General features: G+C 34.0%; 1 protein-coding gene across 2 annotated transcripts in view; it reads right to left on the reverse strand.

Moving 5' to 3' along the window:
• The window catches only part of pcdh7b (protocadherin 7b), a 137114-nt gene that overhangs the window by 5460 nt on the left and 117154 nt on the right, over positions 1–14500 (reverse strand). The gene's annotated exons all lie outside the window — the stretch shown is intronic.

The raw sequence follows: 14500 nt of genomic DNA on the forward strand, positions 1-14500 counted from the left end.
TCTCTGAAGATATTAATATTATTATTATTATTTTGGTATTTAAATGAGTAACACCTACCACAGATAGAAACATAGATAAAAAAAGGACTAAAACAAAACAGTGATGTGACTTCTTTCTACAGGAATCTCATGCTTAAAAGTGGGGGCAATGTATGTGTTTAAATAATAGGTGTAAAATATATATGAAATGTGACTGTAGGCCAATAATGAATGTGATTCTGTGTTCTGAACTTCCATTATGCAATATTTGTGAAGGTGTGTGTAACTGTGCTATTAGATGCAAAGGATACCATCACACTTTTTCTGAAACGTGTTTTAAAAAGACCGTCAAATGTAAAGTCTCAAATTGTGATGTACTGCAAAGCTCTACACCATGTTCACTAAAATATCTTTTGAATTCAATCTCAATCATTTTAGAGATATGAAATCTGATAAGCCAGTTTAACATTCATCGTCTGCTTGATGTTAAATGGAACAGATATGTAATATAAGAACATTAATTTACTACAACTGATAAAATCATGAAACATAATAGTTTTACTACTTTCTAATTCTCAACATCTTCAAGTCTGCTGTGTAAAATAGTACTTTAAATTAAATAATTGCAGCAAAAGTCAAAATGTTTTAGTGGTTCTCAAACATGACTGCATTTGGGGGTCCATCCTGCAATATTTAATATTCCGGAGATATTTCAGAAGTACTACCCTTCACCGTTTTTATGAATGAATCATCGCTATGCCAGTTACTATGCTGGATATAGAACAAAGGGGGAGATACTTCCTGACCATAGTAATGTGTTTGCAGGGATAATCCAATCATACCTCTTCTGCACTGATATTTCTTGTTTAACATGTGATGGGCCAAGCCACAATATCTGTCTGAAATAAATTACTGCTGCTGACTTGTACACATAAAACAAGAATGCACAAGAAATATATCATACAAATAAACTTAAAAAGTGATCGCTGGTGGTGTGAGTAATTATCATTAATATACCACCAACTCACTCTGAACTAAGCATAGCTCTAGTCTGAAACAGACAGTTGTTCTATTAAAACCTAAATACATGTTTTACTTTTGGTTCAATGCTTCATCTGTAAGACATATGTAAACTTGTAAGACAGGCAAAATGTGGACCAACGTTAATGCATGCTGTTGTTTTTATAGAAAATTAATTTTAACCATAGCTTACTTTTAATGTTCTTTTTCTCCTGTAAGAAAAAAAGGATAAAATAACATCACTGTTTGTTTTTGTATGTGTGTGAGTTTTTTTTTAAATCAATATCTGTTGTGTTACTAATATGTAATGCACTTCTGATACTTAACATTATAATTATGAGTAGTTGTAGTAGTAGTAGTGCTAGATGTGGTAGGTGGAATAATATTAGTTGTAGTAATATTATGCATTTATATTACTATTTTATTTATTTCTTCTACTGTAAACCATGGATAAAATGTGTGGTTTGCAAATATGTTTCATGTACTGTAAGTGAAAGTATTCATTCAGCCCGGCCACAGTTAAATAATGAATTCTAGATGACCTTTGGTAAATTAACCTGAGCCAAAGAGAATTTCTCCTAGACTTCAAGGTGTGTCCAGTGCTATGAATTTTGGCCACACACAATTGCATTTGTCAGCTGACCTGCCTTGTCAACTCTTGCCATATTGGATGACAATCTTGTTGACGAGGATTTATTGCATTTTGAATTTACATTTAATTTTCCCTATTCTCTGAACACCTTATTTTCCTCTTCTATTGCTGTACCTGTTGCTCTGGATACTTTAATTATAGATTTGCCTTTGAACAATCACTTTGTCTTTCCTCAGCAATGCTATATTTTTGTTTTTTGGTGTACAGAGATAAGGATATTGCTTCTTTATGTATTAGGCAAATAAAACTGAACCATGCACTAAAGTCACAGGGAAGGTACTTTTAACCTTTGCATACATGTTCTTGTTCATTTGTAATTATAATCTTGGTAGAAAACTTCACTATATCACATTTCTAGCAGATATTTATCTTTACCTTAAAAATTCTATGATGCATATTTAATTGATTGAATTATTTTATAATAACACTGATTTTATCTCAATTAAATTGTATCTATTTGTCAAGCTGGAAACCACGACTGATTATTTTCCTTTGTAATACTCATAGGTCAAGTGGTTTAAGTATTTTTCTTGGTTATTCTCCATGAAATGCATGATCCATTTAATCACATTAGGATTAGCTTAAGCACTATCAAGACATAACATACACATTTACATTCAAATACCTATATAAATATGAAAGACCTGCATTATTCCATGGCTATATTTCTAAAAGTCAAAAAAGTAAAATATTTGTGTTACTTTAAGCACAATGCTTAAGTGACTCCTGTAACCTTTACATCATGGTTTTATAACACTTATATAAATACAGGATGGTTATGAAGTTCTCTGAAGACCATTCACCATCCACCACAAGGTGGCATATTACCCATTGGCGTGCCATACAAGGAACAAAATTGCTTACTGATTGGTATGTTTACAACAAAGACTATTTACATCCTTCTTGTTCTGTGGATCCAACAAAAATGTCACCCTCTGTGGGACTGCAGACACACACAATAATCATATTTGGGTCAAGAAATGTCCAGGTAAACATCTCTACTAATGTAGTGGGTAGTGTGGTTTTACAGCATCGCTCTTGATTGGTCCATACGCTGTCAGCACTAAACAATATCGATATCTTCTGGTGGAGACTGTTATCCTTGAATTGCAACAACGTGAAATTCACACATTTAGTGAAGTTAGTGAAGTAGCGCTAGTTCAAACCCCTCATTTGGTAGGCTGGTAGAACTCATTAATGAGGAGTGTCTTTTTGTGAAACCAGCAAAATCAATGAAGTAATTACAGAGTGATTTGTACTTTTCATCGCGCATGTGGGGGAAAATGTTTTCGTTAACATTGAAAATACACCTGCAAGTGTGTACTTGGATTAGGATTGGCATTGTCTCTTGTTATGAATGAAGAGTGATCACACACAGTGAATGGTAGAAAAGCTATGCAGTTTGTAAAACACTATTTTGTCGGTTGTCATAGTGGAAACACTTGCTCAATTGAATTGCAATCCTGGGTAGTCTGTGTACTATGTGTAACTTACTAATAAAAACAAACAGAAATCCCTCACGCAGCAGTGCAGGAATAAACTGCAAGTCTCTTATATGGAAAAGGATTCAAGAAAATGAAAAAGACTGTATTTGTAGTCAACCTCTAATTTGAGACTATAATTATTTCTTAGATTTGACTAATTAAATAAAACTGGAGAAGTTGATAATTAAAACAAAATAAACTATTGAATTAGGTTTCTAGATCGAAGATGGGGAGCACAGCAATGACCTTTTTCATTTAGTCATTTCGTAACGCACTGTTGCCTTCTTCCAGCCTTCAATTGATTTGTGTGCATTCCTCCACTTAAGTAAAGGCTAGGCCTCATAAGAAACCACAAACAACAGTCTGAAGTGATTTTTTCTCATCTTCTTTCCTGTACATTATCAATAGCCTTATTAAAAGACATATTTATAATGATCTTCAATGGCTCAGCACTCATTTTTCACAAAAAATGACAACATTTTAAATTACTTATTGTTACTATACTTAGTATGGTCCTCAAGGAACCACATTTGATTCAATCACTTGCACTCTTTCGTTCTTATTTAAGAGGATGTCCCTGAAGAACACATTTTTAGATAATCATATTGTAGCAGAAACATTCATTTTGAAGTAAAGGTTGTTTCAAGGGTAATGCAAACATGGTCATCTAATAAAGACTGCAATACATGTCTCTAAGATTAGCACCGTAACTATGTAATTAATTGCCAACACATTTACTGTATGTATTTTACTAAAGCATTTCCAAAATAACATTTTATATATAAAATTGTTAAAATGTGTTATTTTCCAATTCATGTTAATCGTAATCAGAAGCAGAACTGTGTACAAAGCAGTCAAACAATCAGTAAGATGCAGCACACAATATTTTATTATTTGATAGTTATTTGTAACCATTAGTGACCCATGTTTCATCACCTATTGTATATTATTTAACTTGTATTTGTAATCAGTTTTAAATACCTTGCCACAGCAATCATTTTTATGGTTTCACGTATACAGCTATATGTACTTTTTTTTTATATAAATGAAATCAATTAGATAACACAAAAAATATGAAATAAGACAACAACAATGGCAACAAAGAAATTATAATTGTAATTGGTGTTTCTCTTTGTGTTTTAATGAAACTCATAATGTACTATGATATGGTGCATTGCGCATCAAAAAATATGTTGAAAAATGTTGAAAATGCACTTGGAATCTACATGTAACTGCTAATACCAAGACAAATAAGGCTGAAAACCAACAGCATCAATTGATTTTGTTTTTAATTGCTGCCAAGCTAATCAAATCTTGAGTATTGGACTGTGTAATTATTGACCACTTGATGCCAGAGTGTTTTTAAAGGACAGTATACATTATAAAATATAATACACAAACCTATACACAAAAGACAATGTGGAACGCTCATTCGAAGAATATCTGTGGTGAAAACAAAATCTGCTTATTATTTCTGGACACTGACTTTAAGCAACAGTACACTGCATACTATGAGATGCCAAACCACTGTTAAAATACTTTAACATGCCTGATAGCCCCAGCAACCTTTCTGTACACCTGAGGCTAAAAGTAGCTGAACAGCAATTGAACAGATCTCAGGAAGCATTTTTTGCCCAAGGCTGGGAATGCCGTCATTTTGCATAGGGCTTCACTGAACATTACACAGATAATGTGTGCTATTTCCAAAGCAGTCCCTTTGAATAAAGTCAGAGATGCATCCACTTTTGGGGGACAAGCTGACTGTTCTAAGAGCAGCTCTGCAAGTTAATTGCATATGGACAAAAGTCAATTCTTTCGTGACTCTACCACCCAACAGGGAGGAAGACATGATTGCTTCAGTGGGCAAATGGTTTGACTGGGTAAAAGGACAATTTAAACTGGCTAATGTGAATGTCTGTTGTGAGAGTCGGAGGCAAATACTTAAAAATAACATCTGTTCATCACGTTTCTCACTGTTTAATTCACTGAAAATAGAAGACTGACATTCAAACGTATACAACTAAATAAATAGCAATAGCAGGCTTTACCAAATAAAACTGTAAAGTGTGTTTTTCACAGTTGTTCTGGAAGTGTGACATAGTGTTTAAAGTAGATGGCTGCTTCTGTTGCCTCATCTGAAATGTTTTGTACAATTAACCTATGTAATGTTAATTTTACCTAACCTGTTATTAGCTTATTTTGTGATCCTCAGGCTTGTTCGCAACTAAATGTAAATGCAGACCAAGTGAGAGACTGCTTTAATGGTCTAAACTCTAAACAATGTTACATATACAAACCATAACCCAAAAGCTGCATGCAGTAAACTGGCTGAATTGTTTTGTTTTAATTAGAAAGCATTCATTTTAAAATTAATGTTACAAAGATTGCAAAATACATTTTCCTTCACATAATTACAATATACAAGTGAAGACATGGATGTCATAGTGATATCAAATAACAAATACAAAAAATGACACAGAAAATGTTTCCTTATCTGTTTAACCTATCTTTCCATCCAGGTATCATACGGTAAATGAGCAAGCCCTGAACGTGCAGTCCCTAATAAGACACTGCAGATATTCTTTGGGAAGTTAAAGAAGTGAAAAGACCTGCTGGAAAGACATTGCTGAGGGAGCGTGGTCAACTAAATGACAGCCGTGCAACTAAATGAAAGCTGGGACGTGTGGAAGCAGACCGCCAAACACAGCAAGGACAAACATGACAGGAGAGAATCAGACTTGTTCATTTCAGGACACGGACAGTCCCGGCCAGACAAGAGGAAAAATGTGTCTGGATGGGTTTCTTGTGTTTATTTGATTTGTAGGGCGATTGTTCTTTTTTCAAGCAGTAAAGTGTATATCTTTCCATTATACAGATATGGAGTGGAGTTAAGACTTACACTGAAAAAGTATTGTCCCCTAGGCAGGGATATCAAAGCAATCAAAGAATGCATGTTTTCTCCTTGTGGTGGTCAGTATTATGGGACAGTTTTCTACTGCATTGGTTGAACCTTATATACACTGACAGTAGAAAAGGGCCACATGGACACTTTTACTTTTATAATAACTCATAAACAAACAAGCAGGATAATTTTATATGTACAGTATATGTTGATACAACAAATTAGTTAGCTATGTATGAAAGTACAGCTCAATCTGTTTACCACCAAATAAATATATAACTAACAATAAATGCATTATTTATTGAAATCCAGCATCTAGTAGTTTATTAATTTATAATTGTAATAAGTTAATTAAAAAGCTTCTGATCTTTATGAGCACGAAATGAATCTGTATTTAAGTTTCCTTTTCTATCATCTATTAAAATAAAGAATTCTTTGATTCCACCCTTAAACTGTTGTTTCTGCTTCTACGTAGTAGATTGAATAGTTGGTTGCTCGTCTGGTATATTGGACAACAGTGTGCTGCCTGCGTTGAATGCTTTTTTACGGCGAGGGCCCGTGTATCTACTAACACAGTAATGCCAGGTTACAAAGTTAGGATTGTAACACCGTAGTTCAATGAAAATAGCATTGAAAACATTTAATTGCCTGCTCTGTTCTGACCTCAAACCCAGAGCTCTTAGATTAACTAGAATGGTGAACCAGGAAGAGACCACAGAGACCAACTTGTCTGCACTAAAAACTGCACAGAGTGCTGGGGGAGGAATGACTCAGTATTCAGTCCACTGTACAAGGCACAAAGGATAACTGTAGTCTTTTAGTGCAATACACCCTATTATAACATTACAAATTTATGCCTGCATTATATTCGAGTGTCACTGTAGCAAATAGAAAGACAAATACAAACAAACAATTGGATTGTATAGACAGATTTTCAAACTTCATATACTTAAGTTATGTATATAGCTGTCTAATGCAATTATAATGTCATGATTTCTTCAAAAGACTTTTTTATACACTGAAAGTCAACAATTGTATCACCACATGACATTAATATTAAAGGCTACTTTATATATAAAAGCCTGCTAAATCTCAGACTTTAACACTAAAGGTTGCAGTCAAACATTCTGCTAACTTAACAGTACATGTTTGGAATATTTTAGCATTTAATTTGCATTCTTTCTCCACAAAGATACTAGTCTTTAGCTTTACGCTCATATTACGTTAATTGCATGTGCTGACACCAAACTCTCAATGAAGACATTTATTCTTCTGAAAGGTGTTTTGTCTTTTAAATGTTTTTCACTTTCTTGGTCTACCTTAAGGCTTCTCCCGTGAGTTCAGTTTAAATTCACACAAATTAGATTGATGTTGTTCTTTTTTTCTTATTTTTCTGGGTGCAGGTGAAATAGAATAGAAAATATCAATAACCAGGTGTGATTGACTCATTTGAAAACAAAGATTTATGAAAAGCTGTTTAATCTGATGAACCTTGATTTTGATGGGAGAGATCAAATTCTCTTAAGTGATTAAAAAAACAAACAAAAAGCTGAATTTGAACAGAAAACTCATATTTAAAGCGGACAGAATCTGTTATTCAATAAAAGTCTCCCCCTGGAACACAATAGGAGCCCTGCAAAGTGGAGATAGGTATATCAAATCCAGACTGTGCCTCGTTCCAAGTGTAGGCCATAGTTCCAGGACTGGTAATTCAAAGGCTGAACACTGCTGGGATTGGCTTTGGAAGAGGCATCGGGGTGTAGTTGTTTAGCTGTGTGAGGGAGAAGCATTGCCTACAGGATTGTACCGTCTGCCATCTCAAAATCTGTGTTCGGCCTTAAAGACACAGTATTATAATGTGTGGCTACAAATTTTTAACCCACATACGTGAACATATATACATATATATTTTAAAACATTACAATTTATGAAACCCCGAACATACAAATAATCAGCCTTCATTGAAAAAAACAAAACAAAAAAAACATGAACAAAATAATAAACAATTAAAAAAAGAAATAGCATTAATTTAAACCGACTCTTTCTTATCCACAGCCTGTTTAAACTTGTTCTTGAAACTCAAAGAAATAGAATACTTAAACCAAATCCATGACTCTATACTAGGTGCCATTAACATTATATTTGTGTGCTGAATATTTATTCAGGTTAGTCAGCTGTCAGAAATGTTCAGAAGTCGAAACATAGCCTCCCAGTTTGGCTTAGATTTCCAGTTGCTGTGCTAAGAGGTTCCATTTAATTATGTGAAATTCTGCCCAGCCCAGAGACTAATTATCTGTCAGTGATATCTACCTGCAATCCTTAGTATGACATACAGAGTTCCTGCATATTTAAGAAGGTTTTACATTAAAAGCTTGGTTTCAAGTAAATCAGCATTATACTAAAAGGTGAAAGCTAAGTACAAGTGATAAATTATTAAACAGCAGGGAACAAGGAAGAAGGCAGGCATGAACTCCAGCTGTGTAAAGATATATTTTATAATCAGTGTATATATATATATATATATATATATATATACACACACACACACACACACACACACACACACAATGTAACAGTAATGAAAAGAAAATTGTTAAAACAAACAAAACACAAATGTAATTATGTCATTTCTTAAAGCTAGAGATGTAAATGTTTATAAATCATGACTTGGTGAGTCAGAGATCATAATAGCTATTTGATGTCAAGAGGGCTGTTGTAAATCACGAGAATGCCCCATGGAATTTTTACCAAGAGCTGTGTTGCTACCTGTCTTTCGCTGTGAAAATAACATGTTGTGATGCTTCTTTGCTCCATTTGCAGACATTTTGTCAGAATGGGTTAGGAGTAGGTTGGCCAGACAACTGCACTGATTCAGCATATATCAACTGCAATGAACCATTGGAACAATATACTTATTATAGCAGCGATAATGAGTATAAATAGACTAGGAATCCCTGAATTGCTCCTGATAACACCATTAAGCATAATTTTAAAGATCAACCCACACAGCACCAAAGGACACAATTTTAAATTCTCTAATTTAGTATGCTTTAGCCTGCTTAATACAGAGAAAACAATTTCAGCCAGCAAGTCTATAGTTACGTTTACCCCGAGGGGAATTAATTTCTCTTGTAAGTGTCATTTTCGATTTAATTGGTCATTTTACTGAAAGTTTGTAAATATGGCAGTAGGCCTCGAACTGACAATCATTTGCTGTATAATTACGTTATATTGTAAAGAGATGCTGGGATGGGAAAACACCTGAAACTAGCAAGAAAACCTGTTAATCAAATTCTTTAAATTAATTTGTACACACACACACACACACATACACATACGCACACACACACATATAAATACTGTGTCAGCAAAAGATCCAGACACACTATCAATGCAGTAATTGTGGGCTTTGTTCTGGGGTCTGCTCCATGGCTGTGCCTTTACCAATACATTTGCATTCTCTAGGTATATCATGACTACAATATATGAAATGGAGATTTTAATTATTTAGATCCGAACCATGGATTGTCGCATCAATCCATTATTTGTTGTCTTTAACTTTATTACCAGCATTTAAAATCTGTAGTTAAAAGAATTCACATTAAAGAAGTGACTGACATACTTTATCTACAATATATTCCCTCCTATAATGCTGTAATCCTTGACCAAAATATATATATTGCTTTATTTAAAATGTAAATCAATCTATTTTTGGGGACAAAAGGCAGTTGAAGAGTATTTAATTTTCAGTTGAATTTAGATTAAAAAGTATTAGAAAGGCAGGTAACATAGTGACTGCATAAAAAGAGGAGTTTTCATATATATATATATATATATATATATATATATATATATGATTATTTACTTTCTTAAAATCCATTAGAACTTGAAAAGATGTCCTGTACTGCAAACAAACAAACAAAAAGTTAAATACCTGGAAATATACTTGAAATGGTTTATACTGTAAATAGAAGCCAGCAATAACAAAGCAGAACACTTTGAAACATAATGCCACCTTTTCACCTATTGCTTTTGACTTGCATATGATTGTCAAAACTGCAGAATCCATAACATCCAAAGCATTTGATTTTTTTCTGTTATGCAAAAACAATGTAACGTTGGATGATAAGAATTCCCAAGAGCATTGAGAATGTTGGATAATTATGATTTTTTATTTTCAAAAACTCTCAAAAGTACCTCTCAAGAGTGGTTACTCTTTCAGCTGCAACAATGAAATATTATTTGTTGAAATGTTGTTTACAATTTAAGGTCAAGACATTTCCATTGTGTAGGATTATTCCCACCAACCCCCCAATGGTGTCATCTGTATACAAAATAATATAAATATACAGATAGCAAACACCACTTCTATCTTCTTATTAGGAGTCAGCTCTTTTTATTTAAGTAATTTATGCGATGTACATAAATAATGTTGGTATTCTGTACATTAGTTTACTGCAGTTTTCTCCCAAAACTCTACTGTCCACCCTGCATCACATTTGAAAAGCAATACCCAGTAAACCAATATCCTTTTAACAAAGCTAAACAGTGTATCCTCTTCCAACATGCATGAGCATCTGTGATGTTAGCAACTCTTATTACATTCAAATGTGTGGTTTTGGTGGCAAACAACTTCCTTCAGTTTTGTTCAAAACATTTCTGATTCAGGTCAGGTGATTTTCATGGTAAATACACCCTTTTTGTTTATGGAAATTCTAGTAGTGACTTTGTTGTCTGTTTATGATAGTTGTGGAGCTGAAATGCACTCCTGACCCTTAGATCATTTTGAATCACTTAAATTCAATTTCAGTTAGTAATACGTGTAAGAATGTACGGCATTTCAGATCCTAAAAAACTAAACAAGGCGTGCATCATATGGAATCGCCATATTTCATGATAGCACATCCAATTAGGTGTGCGTTGGTCCCTGCTTGCTAAACAAATATTTGTTTTACTCTTCAGACTGTAGAATGTCAGTTAATCTTTTGGGGTTGTCTGTGTACTCTATGCACTTGCCTTTGTGGATTTTCTTGAGAGGAGGCTTATATATCCATCTATATCCTTCAGTGCATGGCTTATATAGGTATTGTTATATATATATATATATAAGTAAAGGATACGTTTTAAGGTTTGTTTCAATATCCTAATCTTGCCCATTGAGAAATAATGATTTTTGTTAAACAAAGCATATATCTGAGAACTTTTAAGTAAAGCAAATTCTCTTTATAGTTATGTTTAAATAAGATGAATCCCACAAATAGTATTGACCTGCTTATTTGTATCACAACCTTTGATTTAATCAATTAATTATTGAATGAACTGCAGCGACAGGGCATGTGCATACCTTTACACTATAATAGGACGTTCTCTCCACCCTTTCCTGATTTTAAATAATAGCATGAATTTATCAAATAATTTGCATGAATTGTTTGTGCATCCTCTGACTTTCCTCCCTGAAAGATTTGGATTAATGCAGAGTGAAATAATCACGTATTGATGGTATTGAGCTAAGCCTCTGAGAATTTGTCACTTCAAGAACTGACCTAATCCATCTCCACTATGGCAGGTGATGCATACTTAAGGTTACAAGTATGAGGCTGCTGCACTGAATCATTAAAATGTGAAGTAGGCACTAACGGCTTTGCTTTTATATACAATCAAAGATGACTCGAGAAGCTGAAGAGTTTGAGTTGTTCTGTCCTTCTTTCCTGCTCCTGTTGGTTTCGAAGAGCACAAGTGTGACAGTAAAAGGGAAGCATGTGTTGTCCATGATAGCCCAGTCTATTATTTGACCTGACCTCTGCGAAACCTTAATTGGTATGTGGAAACCAAAATATCCCAGGTGCCTTTGAATGCACTATCTGCTGCAGCTGACCACACATTTTCATGTCATCTCTTGTAAAGTGGTTACGATTGATATGTGACACATACAAAGTGAGCAAGCTAAAAGATTACTACACAAGTTCACACACAAAACATTCACAAAACTATCTTTTCCTGTTTTTTTTTACATGCACAGACCTTAAATTAATGGTTATAGAAACATACACAAAAAATGTATAAACTAAATATGGCACATGACTGATTCCGATTCTCCTTCAAACTATGTTCCTTTACAGTGAAACAAATAAAAGGACTGGTATGGGGATTTTTTCTTTTTTAACAAATAGCATGTAAAAACAATATTTATGTTACATGTTCAGTGAAATCTCTCGTCTGTCTTATCTCTGCATTCCAGCTATGTTTACACAATAGCCTATGCTGCACTTTTAAATGCTTAGTTGTCAACATACCCTTTAAATAACCTGAAACCTGCTTCTTTTACAATTTTTTATTGGCACTGGATTAATAAAAAAGGACTTTCAGCATTGTTTACTCCTTTTCAAATCAAATTCTGTGTGTTACTTTCAGCCTGGCATTAGTCTGAAATGGAATTGGCATTTGCAGTATACAGTAAAATAGAACTCAAATAATAATAAAATGTGACTATGTTCACTGCTTAAATAGGGAGCGATGAGGTCCCGAAAAGGTGTTAGCATATGTTCTTTATGCATTGACTGTCTGTGACTAGTTCATTTCTTAAACAGGTTATTTTGAATTACACATCCTAGTGAGATACTGCCCCTGCAATGCAATTGTGTAAGGAATTATCCCAGATGTTTTTCAAATATTTTATTTGCTTACAAGTATATTATAACATCCATACAAATAATATGAATTATTAAAAAGTTCTCATGAGCTCAGTTATGCCATGTAACTTAGTGTACACTTAAAACATATGATTGTTTAAATGTAATACTTATCTTAAGCTCTGGCAGTTATGTATTTAAGTCAAATTAAACCACTATCACAATTTATTGGTGGTTTAAAACACCATATTGGACATCAGCAGAAAACATTCCACAGAATGCCAATAAGAGTCATTCTAAAAATCTGGAATCCTAAATATGCCTATCTACTGATTCATGTATACTTCTCACTGACAAAACATCAGAGAAAATTGAATATTGAATATTTTAAAACCCTGTTGTAATATTTATATGATAGAAAGAAATGTAATTTGTAATCACTGCTAACTATACCATTGTGGAAATACAAAATCAAACTTGGCCAGTAAGTGCAATACTAAAAGGTTCACTGCTGCAATTCCTAGATACATAATTGGATATTTTGTATTATATCTAAGGAGAGGTTAGCAATTGGACACAGAAGTCTGAATACAATAAGTCTAGTTTGTGAAATCTGTTTTTTCAAATGTTCTGTGCAAAAGTAGTTTGTAATCTTATTATTATTTTAATTTTTTTGTAATTGTGCAGCTTAAGTCACAGGACAAATTATGATGTATGTTTTAAAATGTGTTAGGTAATAAGGGTAATTGCAACACTCTTTTATAAAATGTCTTCAATTAAACATGATGCCTGTGGCACAGTCTGAAATGTATTTTTCTTATAAGCATGTGTTAATTTAGATGTTTCAGCACCCATGCTTTTTTTGTTTGTTTGTTTTTTTCACTTCCAACAGAGCAATAATATATAATGCAGCTGGTTTGTAAGCTATTGGCAATTACTAATGCTTACCATAGATCATTAAACTTCAATACCAAAATTATTATATAGCTGCTGAAGATACAATTTGTGAAAATGTAAGCCATGACAGCCTTTCTGCTCCTTGACCCAAGCATTACCTGTCTGTCCTGTTTCATATACTGCCTGTGGAACACTACACTTGCTCTGGAATTTCTACAGAAAATTTGATGGGATTAAATGTGCTAATCTGGGCACACCTGAGAAGGCTTTTGTTGAGTGAAGGAAAATAACCTGGATTAGGTTCACAGAACAGAAACAGGATCTGGCTAAAACATAGGATCAGGGAACACAAAATGATCATTAGTCACTGCTTCTACTGAGTCCAGGAATCTAACCATAAAAACAGGAAAATCTATAGCTGTGCACCTGGTGCCAAACCTTCTGTATCAGCATACTCCTCCACAATTACAATTGTCTGCTTCCTTGCTTACATTGTTGAGGCTAAGGTGGTGATGGTGTTAATTAATACAAAAACCTGAAAATAACTATTTGTCTTGAACTATGTCTGGCACAAACCCACCACAGCACATCCCCCAGGTAACACCATCCTACAGTGAAGCAAGGTGGTGGCAGCATCATGATATGGGGATGCTTTGTATTGACAGGGACTGGGAAACTTATCAGGGTAGAGGGCAAAATGGATGGAGGTAAATACAGGGAAATCCTTGAGGAAAACCTGCTTCAGTCTGCAAAAGACCTAAGACTGGGACAGATTCACCTTTCAGCAGGACAATGACCCCAAGCACACGGCCAAAGCTACACTGGAGTGGCTTAAAAAAACAGAAAGTGAATGTCCAAGAGTGGCTCAGTCAAAGACTGGATCCAATTGAGAATGTGGCAAGACTTGAAGATTGCTGTTCTCCAATGACCCCCATTG

The sequence above is a fragment of the Amia ocellicauda genome, chromosome 13 (genome assembly GCF_036373705.1).
Source record: "Amia ocellicauda isolate fAmiCal2 chromosome 13, fAmiCal2.hap1, whole genome shotgun sequence".
NCBI classification, from domain to species: Eukaryota; Metazoa; Chordata; class Actinopteri; order Amiiformes; family Amiidae; genus Amia; species Amia ocellicauda.